This window comes from Gallus gallus, chromosome 2, assembly GCF_016699485.2.
Source record: "Gallus gallus isolate bGalGal1 chromosome 2, bGalGal1.mat.broiler.GRCg7b, whole genome shotgun sequence".
NCBI classification, from domain to species: domain Eukaryota; kingdom Metazoa; phylum Chordata; class Aves; order Galliformes; family Phasianidae; genus Gallus; species Gallus gallus.
The window spans coordinates 69,107,259-69,116,318 of NC_052533.1; the positions used below are offsets into that span (position 1 = coordinate 69,107,259).

At 41.0% G+C, this 9,060-nt stretch overlaps 1 protein-coding gene across 1 annotated transcript in view; it reads right to left on the minus strand.

Annotated features, from left to right (window-relative positions):
• Positions 1-1,206, minus strand: part of CDH6 (cadherin 6) — a 114,458-nt gene extending 113,252 nt beyond the window's left edge. The window contains exons 1-2 of the mRNA XM_046919630.1: positions 1,064-1,206; positions 392-936 (exon numbers count right to left, since the gene is read on the minus strand). The gene's annotated coding sequence lies outside the window, so the exon portion shown is untranslated. The remainder of the gene's footprint in view (positions 1-391; positions 937-1,063) is intronic.
• Between the last annotated feature and the right edge of the window lie 7,854 nt (positions 1,207-9,060).

The following is a 9,060-nucleotide window of genomic DNA, read 5'->3' on the forward strand; positions in this document are numbered from 1 at the left end:
TAATTTATAATTGGCTACTGTTCATCCGACAAGAAAAAAAAAAAAAGAGAGAGAAATTCTGAGTTTAAAAGGGACTTCAGAATATAAACCTGTCAGAGCCTCTGCATTGTGTTTGCTTTGGGTAGTGCATTAACATCTCTAGCGAAGCTTATGCTGTTTTGAGTGATGGAGGTCCTACTGTGTAGGGCTGAGGAAAAAGAAATAAAGTTCTGTATTAGAGAGCATGTGACTGGAGAAAAAGGCAATTATCTCTTTCTTTAAGAGCTACAAAGTACAGTGGTGTTGGCTTCTGACAAGAGTAAACTAGATGTGCACAGCTTAAAGGCAAACTGAGGATGTGCAGATGAAAAGTTCAGCCCTCTCTTCCTTCCCCCCTCCTTCCCTTACTCACCCTTATGATCTCTTTGCTACAGTTTGAGAGAAAATCTGGGACACTTGTTTCTTTTATTTCTTCCAGATTGTTATTTTATCTTCATTTTTGGTAGAGCGGTAATGATATCCAGTGGCTGCTTAGATGAATCACTGATATATATTCCTTAGGGATATTCCAGAAAAATGCATCCTGGCCAGGACTTATTTCCCAAGTCACGGCATGAATCTGAAACCTATACAGTCTGCCAACAGTAATCATCTCCTGTCACTGGTCAGGTTTCCATTATTTCTCTCCTGATGCTCTTCTTCAACCTTTCTATTTTCTCCACCTCCAGCAGCAATTAAAGGCTGCAATGACTCTCCTACGTGCGTTAGGAGGAGAGTACACACACAAGAGCCTTCTCTTACCTTTGCATTTTATCTCCGGAATGTTACTGCTTTTTTTTCTGCCTTTGCACTCACTAGTTTATGCTTCTTTGGTTCGGGATTTAGGAAATTCTTCTATTTCTTTTCCTGGGAGCTTCACAAGAGGAAAACTGACCATGCATTTCTCTTCTTTGAAGCCTGTGAGGAATAGAGGAATAATCAATATAAAAAGAGAGGTTCAGGAATATTGCAGTGAGAAGACAGGTAAGCTCTCTTCAGAGTTCCAAAACCTTGAAATGAAAAATGACATGTATAAAGACTTTACATCAATTAAGGAGGCGAATGCTGCTGCCGTGTTCAGTAGTTGCTTCTCAAAGTGCAAAGGAATCTCTCTGAAGTGCAGGCTGTGTCATGAACTGAGCTAAGAGCTAAAAGGGGGCTGCCCTGATGCTTCTGAGACACCCGTCTGAATTTGGCCCCTGCTGGGAACCACCAGCACTGCGTTGCAACTGGGAACAAACCCTAGCAGATGCCATGCCAGGCACGTCACAAAATCTTCCTGCAAAATCTCTGAGCTGCAGTGTTTCCTTTTATGGGAACGTTACTCTCATGGCACAGCTTTTAGGGTGGCAGAGAACATCAGCTCTCCCTCCCCAAGAAGCCTTTTCCCGTTGACATCTACCAGTTGCAACAGCTGCCTATTAGAAGCAGCCAGTTGCCACTTTTACTCTGTGGGCAAATTGCTAAAGAAAAGCACTATTAGAGCTGGCCAGAAATCGTTTCTCCAACTTGCATGACAATTTACCCATTACTGTGGAGGTATCAGGAGCTCCTGCAGATGAGCTTCTGTGGTACGGAGCGCGTGCTGCCGTGCATCCTGCAGGCAGAACAGGGCACTGTACTGACCCCACCATCATGTCTCCAGCTCTCTGGCAACTCCTCCCTGTCGGAGTTGATAAATATGGTGTATATTTGCAGCATCGCTCCCAGAGGTATAAGCATCTTCGGAACAGCACTCTGTCACACTGGCATTTCTCACCGCACAGTCTTCGTCTTAAAATAGGCTGAGCAGGATAAGAGATGTTTGTTTACATTAAAACAAAAGCTCTAGATGGAGCAAATTAGTCTTGTGGTATTTAATTTGTGATTCATGCTCATCTATGACTCTTCATGCTTTTCTGCAATTAAAACAGCCTGTGACTGCACATAAACATTTAGCCTAGTTAGATTTGGGTGCCAAACTTCTCTTGCTATTCAGTGGTATTTGGGCATTAAACTGTTCTTTCATCCTTTTTTAAAGAACCCCAGGATTCCAGATTTTTTTCTTCATGCCTGATTTTTGTGTTATGGGAATCCAGTAAATATTATACATTTCTTCCACTAGTACTGTAATTACAACTCTGTGTGATCTTGGCACTCCATAGCAAGAAAGCCACACTCACAAACGTAAAATTTGTAGCAGATCCTAGCTAACTAGCGTATTTGCAGGGTACCATGTCATGATCAAAAGCTGGTGTTATCATCTCTGTAGGAAAGCCCCAGTGAGGTCACATTGCATTTCCCCTGCTGAGGATTTTCTCTCTCATGTCTCCTGCTTGGGGCTACAAAGACTGGAAGCTGGGTGTTCAGTGTCCCAAAGAATTAGACATAACACCAGGCAAAAAATAGTTATTTCTGCTTATTCTAATAAATTTTTACCAGTTTTGCTCATCATCGTTTCAGCAAAGGAATTGTTTCTCCTATTTTTCTTATTAGATCTCAAATTAGTGTCTTCCAGCAGTGACACAGAAACTAGCTGGAATAATAAAGGTACTAATTTGCCGATGTACGTAGATTGTTTCAAAAGTAATGCCTTCTATTTATTCCCATGGAAACTACAACAGATACAAAGAGCACAATAACACTATTTGATAGAGCAAGTTCTCAGCTACAAAACAGTATTTTTTCAACACAGCCACCACCACTAGCTATACACTTTTGCCAGCAAAGAACAAGATCCTGCATGCTGCACTCATAAAAATCTGCACCATTGGAGATGACCCACTGTTTCACAGCTGCTGTTACAGTTTCAGTGCTAGGAAAATGTTGCCCATGCAGTCCATTTTTCATCAGTCCAAACAGCTGGAAGTCTGAAGGTGCCAAATCTGGACTATAGGGTGGATGTGGTAGGATAGTCCAGCCAAGATTGACAGCATGCTCTATGGTCTTCAAACTGGCATGAGGCCCGGTGTTACTGTGTTGCATGAGAAAGGTTGTCTTCTCTGGCCTCACTCAGGAAGTTGAATCCTTCAGCTTAGCCAGCATCATGAGATAGTAGCCAGAGTTGCTGGTTTGTCCAGGTTCCAGGAAATCCAGAAGGATCATGCCTTTCCTATCCCAAAAGACAGTGCACTTTACACACAGAGAGCTGTGTCTTGACCTTTTCTTCAATGGGGAATTCATATTGCCACTCTATGAACTGCCATTTTGACTTTGGCTCATAGTGATGACCGCACTTCTCATGTTTCGTATGATGTGATCTGGGAAATTTAAACCTTCAGCCTCTTATTGTTCCTGACAAACTTGCATATGGTGTTCTTTCTGTTCCTGTGGGAGCGTTCATGGGATCCACCTGGTGCAAACTCAGTGATATTCCAATATTGCCACAATTATTTACAATACATTGAAGTTGATATTTAGCTCCATACAGCGTCTCCTTGTTGTAATCTGCCAATTCATGTGTGAGCTGATCAGGACACTCTCCATTTCATAGTGTGACAGCTCTGCATTTTATCACAGATTTTATCATACCACAGTTCGCATACTACACCTATGAATAGTATTTAATAATTTTTTTCTTAATGTGACATGTACTACTATGATGCTTTTCTTTCTTTTGGATCTGATGGTAGTGAAATGATATCTCACTTTATATCTTCCTCAGTCTTTCTAGGCCTTTATACTGTTGATGAGCAGTAGGCAGAGGAGGTAAGGTCACTCTTTTCCTCTCTTACTGTTGTTTGCAGTAACTGATGCAGTTGCAGCAGAAATAATACTATTCTTGTTTGTTCTCTCCTCTGAGAACACATAGAAGCTCTTCTGAAAGTTAACAAAAAGCTCAAAGTGAGTGTTTGGTATACACAGAAGGGCCTCTGTCATCCTATTTCCTCCTTAATACTGAAAGTCACTGCTGGAATCATAAGCTCAGCATGGTGGCAGTCATCTTGAGCAGTGACTCTGTTTATTTTGTTCATGTAAAGCTTTGAAGTCAAATCCTTATTGTCTTTTAATCGGAATAAACTCATCAACTTTCTACACTTCACCTTCAAACACTGAGTTATCCACAATGTTGGATCAAAGACATGGTATGGAGTGGGCAAAAGCTGAAACAAAATGTGGTGCTTCCTAATGGGGAGTTTGGTTGACTAGAAAGTTGAGAAGTAGACAAAGACTTTTTTTTCTCCTGAGTAATTTGTTCCTTGGTACCGGGCAGGTTGTAGAAACACTGCTAGCCACCCATGTTCTTGACACATCGTTGTGATCAACTAGAAAGTATTCTTGGGCTGCAAGACACACTTATGTTATTGTCTTGTTAATCACAGTAAAAAAAAAATAAAAATGTTTATGACTACTTTGTAGCAGATAAAAAATCATTTTCTCTCTGTCCTTCTATGTTATCTTACAGTGATCTTTTTTTCAGAAATATGTGCTTTCTCTGGAACAGACTCACTGGTAAAGAGCAAATCCATCTCGCTATTTTATATCTGCAAGTTCCTACTGATATTGTATAGATGCTCTCAAATCTGAAAAAACACACCAACCCAGCCCTCCATTCCCCCCATATTTCTGCCTTTATTCACAGTTTCTATTATGGTTTGAATGACTGTAACTTATACCAGCTGTCACCAATTCTGTTTTCAAAGAAAGCCAGGGCTCAACCTCCTTAATATACTAAGAGGAAACTGCCTTAGTATTTGCTTTTTTTCATCTCCACCTATAAATTGAAGACAAGTTAAACTGTACTAACTTATTTTTCTAATATGGTATGCATGAGTGGAATTGTTTATTCTCCTAAAAGGCCTACATGTTTACTACATATTGCTCTGAAAGTAATGCCTCCTATTTATTTTCGTGGAAATTGCAATAGCTACAAAGAGCACAACAACACTATTTGATAGAGAAAATTCTCAATGGTAAAACACTATTTTTCAACATAGTCACCACCATGAGCTGCACATTTGTGCCAGCAATGAACAAGAGCCTGCATGCTGTGCTCAAAAAAATCTGCACGGCTATCCAAAATAAGACTTGTCTTTCATGTCGCTGTCTTTTAATGACTGCCAAGACTTTTCCACCTCCATGGAGTAGGGACCTGTTCAGTCCAATCACCAGCACTAGAGGCGTAGGAAAGGAGGATGAAGTTGCAATTAAAACAGTAGATCTTGTTCTTGAGAATATGCAACTCCACATACTTCTTCAGTGCAGTGGTATGGTTGTAAGGTCCCTTCCCTACACCCGGTGCAACATGGAGGCCTGTTCCACGGTGGAAAGAGCAACAAACAATGCCTCCTCCATGGCAGGAGCAACACCTGCTTGAAGCATGCTGTTCTGCAGTTACCATTCTCTTCTGGCTGTCATCTGTACATGGGAAGAGTAGAAATGCTTCCCCTGCTCCCCTGTTCTCTGGACTCTAAGGAGTCAGGCCCTAAGCTGCCAATTGGATTGCAGCATGGAATAAGTTGAACAAAGCAATATCTATTTATACAGCTCTGTCATTTCCAACCAGAAATTTAAATGGAGAGGTTAAGGATAGGAGACTGCTAAAAGAGGTGATTTGAACATTATCAACTGAAATAAAAGGAAGTGTGTGCTAAGCAGGAATCTCAATTGCGAAAAAGAAAATTAATCTATCTGTTGAATTATTCACACAGGTAATATCACCGTGATATCCCAGCACTTTACAGGTACCATGAATTTTCTCAGTTCACAGTAGCTTCATCACAAAAAGTTCATGCTCTGTTTTATGGTGGGAGCAGCATCAAGCTCGCTAGAGGTTCACAACCATTCTGCCCCTGAACTATGTGAATTTTTCTATTTGTGGGAGCTGGCTGTTGCCCCAGTATTATTAGGTGACAGCCACCTCTGGGTAGAGAACAGAGGAATTAAAAGAAAATGAAAATAATTTGCCAGCATTTATAATGCTTCTCATTTCTCTTCATAACCAGCACTGCAACAGTTCCTCAGAGCCTTTATGCCCACAAGGATCAGCTTCTGGGTGACAAAAGCTGGGTTGTGGAGTGTTTGCTTTGTGTTAGGTAACAGTTCTGTAGGAAGGGACTTAGAAGACTAGCAGAAGCCCTTTACAGGGAGAGCTGGACCTTGCTTCTTCCCTGTGTACAACTGAGACTATATGGAGAGAGGAGATTGCAGGATGGGCTGAGTGCAAAGGGCTAGGACATCCTTTTAGAGGACCAGGTATGGCTGAAAAAATTAAAAGGGGTGTTCCCTGAAGGACAGAGAGCATGGTCTGCATCTTTGAGCTGCTAGACTGGAAGCAAGCCCAGAGTGACAGACCTCCTTTTAAGGCCGCAGCAAATGGGATGGAAATTTGATTACAGCCCCCCTTTATTTCTCCTCTGCCTCGGTGATTGCACTTGACAAGTTCAAATATATACCAAGTTTTCTGTTTTCTTAGAAAGTGGTTTGGCTTAGCTTATTCAAAACGAAGTTTTAAGTTTAGAGGCATTTAGATTTTTGGGAGAGTCAGTGGAGCACCCTCACATCTCCCACTGATATAGGCTCCCCCCTATTTTTACAAACTAGAGGTGTTTAAAAGAATTTTTTTACATAAACTAAAGTAGCGTGGATAAAAATAGCAGAAGAGAAAGAATTTCTAAGGAAATTGCATAGGTGTGTTACAAGTTTGTGAATACTGTTCTAAAGAAAACATCTACTTCCAGATAAATGCTTCTGTGCAAACTGTGATAGTTCTGTACACATCTGTCAGTTTGTAGTGATTCACAAACTGCAGGACTTCCAGCCAGGAAGCAATTTCATTTCTGTTTGTGTGCTTTTTTTTTCCCCACATTATTTGTTCAAGTACTTTGAATCAAGCAAATCCTAGGTGCCAAAATATTATGCATCAGAAATGAGGAAGGTGAAAAGTGTTTGCACAGCACTTGGATTCTCACTGCTCCCAGGGGTTTCAAATGAAAAAATAACAGAAAGAAGCTGAAGGGAGTTGGAAGAGGCACCAGTGGCAGAGGTGGGAAGGTGCAGCACAGCCACTGGAGGTTAGAAGCCTCACTTGGTGGTTCCATAGCACCCTGCAGCTATGCAGATTGTGAGTGCATGCAGGTGTGTTTAATACAGACTGTTGCCACCTGAGCCAAACTGAGTATCTGGAACACAAAGCAGGTGGAAAGCATACTGTGCTGAAGTGTATCCTGCTGTGTTTATCCAGCTCATTGTGTAGGCTGGCCTATATATGAGTATGTGTGCTGCAGTTGTACATCTCAGTATTGACACAAACTTGAAATCCACAAGGAGGACTGGGATAAGAGCAAATGAAGGTATGTGGATTTATATTCAGGCTTTATTTAGGATTTCTAGAAGTCTGCTAGCACAGTTGCATTGAGTTCATCTGATATATTATCACAAAATAACTAGTTTGAATTGGAGTCAATTCTCTCTGAATGAGTAGCGTACGCTGACCTCGATGTTAATTTGACAAGTTTATTACCTTTGCTGTTCCTATTAGTTGGGTAGAAAATAGGTTAAGTATCTTCACACTGTGCTGAAGCCACGTCTGAAGCTGCACTGCTTGCCTAGTGCTAGGGAAAGAGTCTTAACAGGATCAAGTCCTTAGAAAGCAGCAGTCAGCACAGGGTGCCAACAGAAGCCATTTGCTATCTGCAAAGCCTAAAAGCTTCATAAAATACCTTTTCAGATTTTATTATTATTATTTTTAGAATAGTTTAGAAGACCACCCTGCTAAGTAGTTACAAAAGCTTGCCTTGAACCTAGGAATCTGAACTGCTGTTTTTTGGCTGGTGATTACATTCAGGAGTCTAAGACTTTTGTAGTTTTTTCCCTTTTGTCAGATATTTCTAGACATTGCCAATGAGTTCATATTTATGGTGAGGACAAGGTCTTAGAGAGATGAATACCCACACAAACAGCAAAATCTCTTTGCAAAACAGATCTGAAACAAAACCAGAGTAAAATATAGAAAAGGCTGCCTGGGTTTGTGTTGCACAGTATTTGAGTTGCCTAAACATGTGATCTGTCTGGGCAACAGCTTCACTTGAATAGAATTTTATGTAATTTTGTGGACATAAAGCTCTTTTATCTGTGATTTGTGTGATAAATGAGGCACGTGTTTTAAATTTCCAGAAATTGTAGTTTCTAGATGTGCAAATGCACCTGACAGTCTGAATAGCTATTGGAAATCCCAACAAAGGTTTGTTTCTTTTTCAATTCAATCTGCAGGTGAGAACCCAGGCTGTTCAACAATTTGGACACTGAGCTTTGTAAGCCCAAGAACTGAGCCTATGCCAGATCCAAATAAGCAGTCTGCTGCTGCTGTTGTGTAATATGGCTAGCTTTAACTCTGCATTGCACTCTCCAAGCCCTGCAGATGCTCATTTTAGTGGTGTTAGTGCTGACGCTGCACCACTGGGGCTGAAGCAGTCGTGCCTTACACTTCCTCTAACACGGCAAGTGAGCACACAGCCAGGAGGAGGAGGTGTAAAGCAGCTTAATCCACTCTTATCAATAGTGGCCACCAAAGTGCATGCTATTAAGAAGTGATGGGAACATCACAGCTGGATCTAAGGAAAGTTTCCAGCAAAAAAAAAAAAGCTCTTGTGAGTGCTGTGAAACTGTACTTGTACCAATGAGTGGCCTGGGGTGATCTGTCCAAAGCTGACGTGTAATGAATCTGGCCTGATTTACGTGAATAATTTGAGGAATAACTTCTTGCAACCGGGGAGTAAGGCTCTGGCAAGAATGATTGTGTCATAATTTATCAATGAAATAGGCTTCCAACATGCAGAGTCAGCAGGATCTTTTCTTTAGTGTGGGTAACAGATATTGTTACCTCTTGCTGGGTCAGAGGTGAGATACTGCTCTTTTGGCCTCATTAAGCTTATCTGAGAGCCTGTGGGTTATTTAGCTTTAGTTTAAATAAAACTCTGCTGGAAATACTTCACTGCTTTGGGACTTAAAATTTTTGTCACAGGCCCATTTCTATGAAGTTCAGTTGGGTTCCCAGGTGCTCTTTCTAGGCATTTTTTAATACAAAAAAACATGAAGGAATTAAACAAATTTGATGATAGCTAC